This window comes from Siphateles boraxobius, unplaced genomic scaffold (genome assembly GCF_051911475.1).
Source record: "Siphateles boraxobius isolate OS27281-9 unplaced genomic scaffold, OSU_SipBor_1 92, whole genome shotgun sequence".
In the NCBI taxonomy this organism is placed as follows: domain Eukaryota; kingdom Metazoa; phylum Chordata; class Actinopteri; order Cypriniformes; family Leuciscidae; genus Siphateles; species Siphateles boraxobius.
In genome coordinates, this window is record NW_027509222.1 from 1,402,866 (window position 1) to 1,411,695 (window position 8,830).

The window sequence follows — 8,830 nt, forward strand, 5'->3', positions numbered from 1 at the left end:
AACCTGCTGGCGAAAAACAGTGGGAACCACCACTTGACAAACTACATTCCACTCGTTCTCTATAGTATTACTTTTGTGCCATTTTCGCATAAGTAAACCATCCTTAATCAAGAATGAAACATTGTCCAATTCATCACTCTTCACTGACTTAAAACACTTTGCTAACGATGGATCATTTTTTTGAGCTTTAATGAGCTTTTCACGAGTTACGGTTAATGACAAAGGATCACTCACTACAACCTCCCTCACCTGATCATTGTCACAAAACCTGGTCTCCACAACGTCCTCCGTCGTCCCATTCGTACACAAGAAAGAGTCAGATAAAGAAATATCATTCCCCTTCTTAGATTGGGCCCTTGTAACAGGAAATGCACTTGGGTATTTCTGAAACAACTCATCTGTCTTAAGATGAGTCAATGGAGTGTCTACCACTTCCAGCAAAGGTGTTACCTGCCCCCCGGCTAAATCATTACCTAAGATGAAAGACACACCTTTCACTGGTAATACTGGACGTACTCCTACCTCCACAAAATCGGTCACCAAGTCAGACTGGAGATGGATGCGATGCATGGGTACCCTTATCACCTCCATACTGAACTTCTGCACTAACCTACTAGATCCTACTGATGATTCATCTGAAAAAGACAACACATCAGCACATACAAACGACTGTGCAGCTCCCGTGTCACGTAACATCTGGACTTCAACCTGGTCCTCCTTTTAACCAGTTAATGAAACAAACCCTTTAAGTAAAAAGGGCAAGTAAGAAGGGTCTGGTATTTCAGCTCCATTTTTAGCAAGCACACACGAATTCACAGAGTTAACAAATGCAATTTCTTTCTTCTGAAAGTTTTGCTTGCGCTTCAAAGAAAAACAGTCGGCTATCACATGTCCTGTCTAGTGACAATAAAAACAGTCACGAGTCTCTTTAGATTTCTCACTACTCTGTTTAGGCATCTGAACATTCAATGTAGCCCTCGGTAAAGAACTCTTCTCAGCACCTGCTATTTGAAAAACATTTTTATGCGTAAGCACAAATTCGTCCGCTAGTACTGCAGCTTGTGAAAGTGTCGCTACCTTCTGCTCATTTAAATACAGCACCACTCTCTCAGGGAGACACTGCTTAAAATCCTCCAGTTAAAGAAGCTCCCTAAGTGAAACAAAATCATCAGCCTTACTAGAAAAGCACCATTTGTCGAAAAGCATTCCCTTATCTCGTGCAAATTCTACAAATGTTTGAGTTGCGTTTTTCTTACAATTTCGAAAATGTTGCCTGTAAGCCTCTGGTACTAACTCATATGACCGGAGTATGGCTAACTTCACTATGTCATACTTAAGACCATCTTCCAAAGATAAAGTAGAGTACACTTCTAATGCTTTGCCGACCAATTTGCATTGCAACAGCAACGACCAAAACTCCTTCGGCCAACCTAAGGACGGTTGCTATTCTCTCAAAAGCGTTAAAATAACTATCCACTTCTGATTCTCTAAAATTCGGCACCAAAGCAATGTGTTTTCCCACATCAAATGTGGTTGGACCCAAATTCGTCAAATTATTTCTCACCGATGAGAAATTCTTCCGCCCAGAGGAGACTGGAGTAACCTTAGCCGCTTCAATCTCCAACTCACGAAGGTTCACCTCTTTCTCGGCTTGAATTTCGAGCCTGCGGACTTCCAGACGCAGATCCAGCTCTGCTTGGCGGGCTTGTGCTCGTTCTTCCACCTCCATACGGAGCCGTGCAATTCGCACTTTCGTTTGTATCTGCCTTCTTGAACTGGGAGTACTCGGTGAAAAGGGTTCAAAAGGGGGCAAAACTGCCCCGACATCAGCCTCAACCTCTGTCACGGCCGTCTCTACTTTCTCTTTACCCACTTCAATAACATCCTGCCCTTCGCCAAAAGGATCGGTCTCTTTGTCTACGTGAGGCAAAATTTCTAATTCAAACAGCCGATCTATCACTTCGTCTTTAATTTTTCTTTTTATTATTCTGTGCACGTTGGTGTGTTTATCACGTGTTGGTCGTTATGCTCATTATCCTCTCTCTGTCTCTATCACCCTCTCTCTGCTTATAGGTTGCTGTGATTGGCCGAGTCGGACGTCATTCATCTTTAAGGCAGGGCGTGATGATTAATTGGAGGCCGTCCTAGCTGGTTAAAAGAATGTTGTGTTCATTGATGCACTCACTCTCTGTAGCTTTTGGTTGCAAACTCTGTGCTCTTTGTAGTGATCTGTGCTCTTAGTAGCGGAATGAGTTTGTGTATGCTTTTGCGTGAATGAGTGTTGTGCTATGTGCTTTGTACTGGACATGTTTTCCTTTTGAATGGGTGAGATTCATTTGTGTTGTCTACCTTTTGTTTGCTTTTCTGGGGAAAGAACATAGGCAAGTATATCGCGATATACATTGTACCCGTAGCAGATAATTGTTAAACACACCAGGTAAGAAGCGCCACTCCTTGTATTTCTGTTTTATTAGTTTAGTTAGGGTGCCGGATGCACCGAAGATTTCGGTTTATTTTCTACATTTTACTTTGGATAGGATTAGTTTAGATTAAGGAGTGTTTTGTTATCTTGCGTTCTTTCTTTTGGCGCCACTTTTGTTCTTTTCCTATTTATTGTTTGTTTACTCACCCTATCATTTATTGTATATAGCACACATTATTATTTGACTAGATTCAGTGGCTTCGGCTTATGGAAATAAATTCCAGTTTTTCTCTTCAAAATGAGTCTGACATGTGTTTTTTCACCACGCACAACTTCCAGCAGTATACTCAATATATAAATGTTGCGGTACCAGCGCTAGACCTACAACAGGTCGTAACATTTACTGACAAATGTTTTAGTGGGATACAGATTTTTTTCAGACCGTTTTCAAACCTGCTATAAAAAGTACCCCCTCTCCATATTGCATAGATGATGGCATATCAAAGTCTCCAATACCTGTGGCGCCAAGAAAGCAAGGGAAGCCCCCCACCATCCATCCTCGCCACATTCTACAGAGATACTATAGAGAGTGTTTCAGTCAGGGCCTCCGACCGCAGTGAATAGTGAAGACAACTAGTATAGATCATAGGAACTGCACTCCCACCAATCTATGACATCTACAATGCTCAGTGTATTTGGAGGGTCGTCAGCATCAGGAAGGACTCCACACACCCACTTCACCGTTCTACCCTCTGGCAGGAGGTACCAGAGCATCCGCGCTAACACCACCAGACTATCAAACACTTTCAGTTTCTCCTCAACAAACACCAAAGCTCCTGCTAAATGAACATCAAATACTTCCACACACCAGAACACTTATACTCCCGTTTTGAATCTAGGAATTCTTAAAGCTTAGGCCTGAACTTGAAGTGAGTCTCCAGTACACTTTCAGTTTTAATGTATAATACGATACACACAGCAGATCCAGTGTCCACTTTCTTCATCACTTGAATGTACAAAATATACAGTAAGACAATAACTTTGGCAACTGTTTTTGATGTGCTGTATACATACTAGGTATTAGTTTATTAATCAATCGAAAGAAAGTTAATCTGCAATTATTTTATTAATCAATATATTGTAAGCCATTTTTCAAGCAAAAAAAAATAGTTTTAAGATAAGAAGACACAAACTTGGAAGGTGTAATGTAATACAACAAGATTTAATGAATAAATTCCTCCAGAACAATAATGTACACAAAACTAAGGAGTACAAGTAGTACACAGGAAGGCCTCCTCCGTTGGTGGGTCTTGAACGCACATATGGTGGAACCACCGCAAACAAATGTCACACTCAATCTGGAAAACAAATTATTTGGATTTTTGGGTCTTCAGTAAGAGGCAGCAAATTTTCATTCCTGTGTAATTGATGTTATATTTTTAATATACTGTAATTTATGTGGAGATAAAAGAACAATTAAATGTTTGTTAGTCCTGGGTAAAATAGAAGAACTAGAATAGAAATATCCTACATAATACTGTCACAGTCATCGTCTGCACCAGTCTGTCTTCGTCTTCACTACACTACCCAGAATCCCTCATCTCTCCACACCCTGAACTCACTCCCTCATTACCCACCTGTTCATCGTCATCATCATCTGTGTCACCTGTGCTCACCTCGTTAGTGTTCATTTGTATCTGTATTTAGTCTCCTTCTGTTCAGTTAGTCTTTGTTGGTTCTAGATTATGTTGTGGTCTTGTTATTTGTCTGGTAATGTTACTTTGCTTCTTGTGCGTGTTCCTGTCCGTCATCCTGCCTATCTGTACCTGTGAGAGTTATTTAAGTAAACTGTTTGAATTAGGGATGGGGAAATGAAGCCTCGTGAAGCAATGAGCCTTTCCCCTAACTGTTCCGGGAAAAGATTCAAAGCTTCGAGAGTGTCGAGAACAGCGCCATCTGGTGCTTATTTAAAATAAAGCAGCCAGAAGCCTTTCTCTGTCAGATGAAGCAACCACAACACACTCCATAGTTTCAATGTTATGTGTACAAATAAAAAGCCTTACACGTTTGTGTTTGATTTGTTCATTATTAAATAAATTGGTTCACCCATTAAAGTGTGACAATAAAATATAAAATGAGCATATTATTTATTAAGATCTAATGTATGCCTACTCTCTCTCTCTCTCTACACACACAGACACACACACACATAGTGAATAAGTACATAGTGTGATAGGATCATCTGTTCATCTGACACTTGGCAGTGATAGTGCTTATGTAACTGTAGGAATGACAGAAAGGTGATAAAAATTAATTAATCTGTAATGCCAATGTATATAGATGGGGGTAGACATGTTTCTGCATTCTCCAGTATTCAAGTGGATCTTCAGCTCTTTGTATGTTTGTCTCTGTAAGGTATTTATCCACTTCTAGGATGGCATCAGAAGTGTATGTGAGCTTGTTTGCGCTGGTCTACTGCACTGTCCAACAGAAGACAAAGGTTTCCACCTCAGAAGTGTGAGGATACATGTTTTTAGTTGGGAGTGACTACATGTACATTGACTGAATATAAGACAACAATTATACAATACAATGATAAAAAATAAAATAATAATAAATAAATAAATATTTATTTTTTCTTCTTCTTTTTTAGAAATGCATTCATTGGAAGCTATAAGCTCAAAATATTCCCAGTTAGGGGAAGTCTTCCTTTTTTTGGCTGTTGCCATTGCTGTAAATACAAACCCTTCACCAAACACCCAAATACAAACACCAAATTACCTAAAAAAAACACCAAAAGTGCAACGATCTTACAAAAACAAAATTACACAACAATAACAAAAAAATAATAAGTAGTTTTGGTTATTTAAATGTAATGTATTGATAAACTTTCAAAGTACAGCACTCTAGTCTCCTCACAAACCCACCAACCAGACTGAGCCAACAAGGACCTTCGAGCCTTCTGACACCCAAAGCGAAACGCGCACGTGATTGGACAGAAAATGAGGCTTCGTTTGTCATCGATCACGTGACCTCTGGGAAACCAATACACACCCCGACCCGGGGCTTCAATAGAAATTGCTTCGCTTTCGCAAAACGCACATCGAAGCTTTAGTGTCATACGTAACATCACTAGTTTGAATTGAAGCCTTTGATTCAGCCTTCTCATTCAACCCGCACACAACACCGTGACAAATACAAGAAAATTCTTAATAACTTTAGCACAAAACATATTTCATTTCACATTTCTTAAGTTTGGTTTACCCAACTCAAATCTGCCTCAGGCCCTTCTGATCCACAGAAGTAACATATCAGTCAGGTCATCTTAGAAACAAAATAAAAAACACAGAGTATGCATCTATAACTCATTATTTTTCACACATGATGTAAAGTATTCACAAAATGAAACATTTTTTACTCGAAATCGTGCATTTATTAGCTTCTTGTTTCTTTTTTTTTTTTTTTTTTTCGCCCGCCACCACCCCCCCTCTTTGGAGGACAACTTTATTTTTAATAAAACAGAAAAAGAGCATATATACACAATATATTACAATACAGACAATAAATGTGTATACAGTAACTATTCAAGTAACTATTACTATTGCTATTACTATCACAGTAACTGTGAATAGCATAACTATTCACCCCGTACAGTGTGAGCCTGGGTACATAAGTGAAGGGGGGGTTATAGCACCATATTCAAGGTGTAACACGTAACATAGGACAAGTGACAGACAAACAACAACAGAGAACACATCTTGAGCAAATTATTCTTATTCTTATTCTTATTATTCCTTCCATCCAAAATGAAACACTTGATGATAGGCCATTATCTGTAGATTTTATAGGGGGGGATACATATTTTGGCAGGTAGAAAATACAGTCTTGAAAAAATCTGTATCCCACTACAACTTTTGTTGGGAAACAAGAAATGTGTCCATATTCACTGCTGTTATTAGACATGATGTAAAGTATTCCCAAAATAAAACACTTGATGATAGGCATCATCTGTACAATCACTTTTTGTGTATGACATTGACCAGTCTACTATTTAAGTGCAATGCATTATTAAATCATTTTGATAATAATTCACCATGGAAAGGGGGTTTCAGAACAATTTAATATCCAAAGGCTGTTTGCTTTATGAGTGAAACGGCATGGTCGTCTTGGTTTTTCAGTAACTACATTCTCAATTCAGTGCAATGAAGTTCGATCGTTAGCCTTCAGAAGAATAAAATAATTAATTTTGATAGATGGGCCACGTGACAGCTGTCTTTGCTAAACATCGTTGATAAAACAACCATAGTAAAACGATAACTTATACAATTCACGTATTATCGTTTCATATACCTTGGTCAAACCAATGACTCACGTTCTGCTGATTGCGAGCGCGCTCCCGCGACCGGGGATACACTTCCTTTCAGGGGTAAGTAGGCCTACCTTGGCACGACACCTGTCACTAGCCGGACAAGTCTGAGTGGGCTACTAGCAACATTTAAATATTAATTCATTAATTTGCACAGACATCATTTTATTTCACATTCTTAAAAGTTGTGAGGCTTAAAAGTTGTGATGAATAACAGTGAGTAACGCCCCCCATTTATGCCTGAGCGCCCCCCTCCCTGCTGCCTCGTTCACACCGCCCCCCAACACCGTCCAAACACCCCCTAGGGGGCGGTACTGCCCCCGTTGAGAAACGCTACTTTAAAGGGTTATTTCACCGTCGTTGCACACACGCAAAACCTTCGTTTATCTTCTGAACATAAATAAAGATATTTTAATTCAAACTACGAGCCTTCTGTCTCTCAGTTTAAAATACGTTTTAGAATGTTATTGGCCTTTTTTTGTTCAAATGTGGTTTTTGATGATTTTATTTAAAAAAACTTGTATTTGAAAGTTTTATAAAATATTAGTGTAATAAAACATTTTGACATACTGAACCTTTGCATTTTTTTTATTTGATTTTTCAAATGGCACCTTTCATGTTTTGTGATGTTATAGATGAATGAACAGTGGAATATTTTCACTGAAAACTGACATTTCCCAAACTGAAATGTTACTTTTATCAGTTATCAATTCTAAACAAATAAATTCATCAAATAAATTCATTCATTCATTCAGGCCTTTAGCGTCGAGAACGACGATTGGTATGGCGCTTCAGTCTTCTACTGTCGAGGAAGTCTTTGTACTGCTGGCAAGATCTTTTGACACCAGATCTTATGGAGGCGTGCCACATTGTTCGGTCACCAGCAAGCGTTTCCCAGTTTTCGCTTGGAAGGCCGAACGACTGAAGGTCACGCTTCAGGACATTCTTGTAGCGGAGCTTCGGCCGGCCGACTGGGCGAGGGGCATCAGCAATTTCGCCATACAAAATTGCTTTCGGTAACCGGTTTTCTTCCATGCGGTAAGTGTGGCCAGCCCAGCGTAAGCGACGGGTGCGCAACATAGTGTAGAGGTCTGTGCTCTTGGTCGTGGAAAGGATAACCGAATTTGGAACATGATCCTTCCAAGTTATGCCTATAATTGAGCGCAGACAGCGAAAGTGAAAGATGTTCAGACGATGTTCATGTCTGCGGTAGGTGCACCAAGTTTCACTGCCGTACAGGAGAGTGCTGAGAATACAGGCCTCGTAAACATGGACTTTTAGGTGGAGAGACAGAGAATTGTTCTTTCATACTCTCTCGCTAAGCCTGCCGAAGGTTGTTGATGCTTTCCCAATTCGGATGTCCAATTCGCAGTCTAGACTGTTGGAGGTGTCGACTGTGGAACCCAGATAAGTGAACTTTGTAACGTTTGTCAGTACGCTGTTGTTGATAGTGATTGCGGGTGAGAGCATAGCAGGTTGGGCAAAGACCACTGTTTTTCCCAGGCTGATCTTCAATCCAAACTCCTCACAAGCAACAGCAAAGGAGGAGCACATAGCCTGCAGCTCGGTCTCAGAATTGGCAAGGAAGGCGGCATCATCTGCATATAGGAGTTCCCGGATATGGACGCGGTTGATCTTTGTTTTTGCACGAAGTCTTGTCAGGTTGAAGAGATTGCCAGAGCTGCGTGTGTGAAGTAACACTCCAGATGGGACAGGGAAAGCTCGGCACAAGACAGCGGAGAAGAATATACCAAAGAGAGTTGGAGCCAGAACGCAACCTTGCTTTACACCACAGAAAATTGGAAATTCCTTAGAACGAGACCCCTCGAACTGTATTGTTGCCTTCATAAGAACATGAAATTCTTGTATGATTTTCAAGAGTTTGGGAGGACAGCCCAGTTGACGGAGGATGGTAAAGAGGCCGAACCTGCTGACATAGTCAAAGGCCTTTGTCAGATCGACAAAGACTGCATACAGGGGCCGACCTTGCTCAATGCATTTCTCTTGGATTATTGCAAATAAATACATAAGGTAAATTACAA

The 8,830-nt window shown here is 40.2% G+C and overlaps 1 long non-coding RNA gene across 1 annotated transcript; it reads right to left on the reverse strand.

Annotated features, from left to right (window-relative positions):
- Nucleotides 1-3,625: 3,625 nt before the first annotated feature.
- On the reverse strand, nt 3,626-6,855 carry LOC143733243 (uncharacterized). The gene is made up of 3 exons (XR_013201298.1): nt 6,773-6,855; nt 5,687-5,746; nt 3,626-3,780 (listed from the first exon to the last, which is right to left on the reverse strand). It is a non-coding gene; the product is annotated as an uncharacterized LOC143733243 (long non-coding RNA).
- Between the last annotated feature and the right edge of the window lie 1,975 nt (nt 6,856-8,830).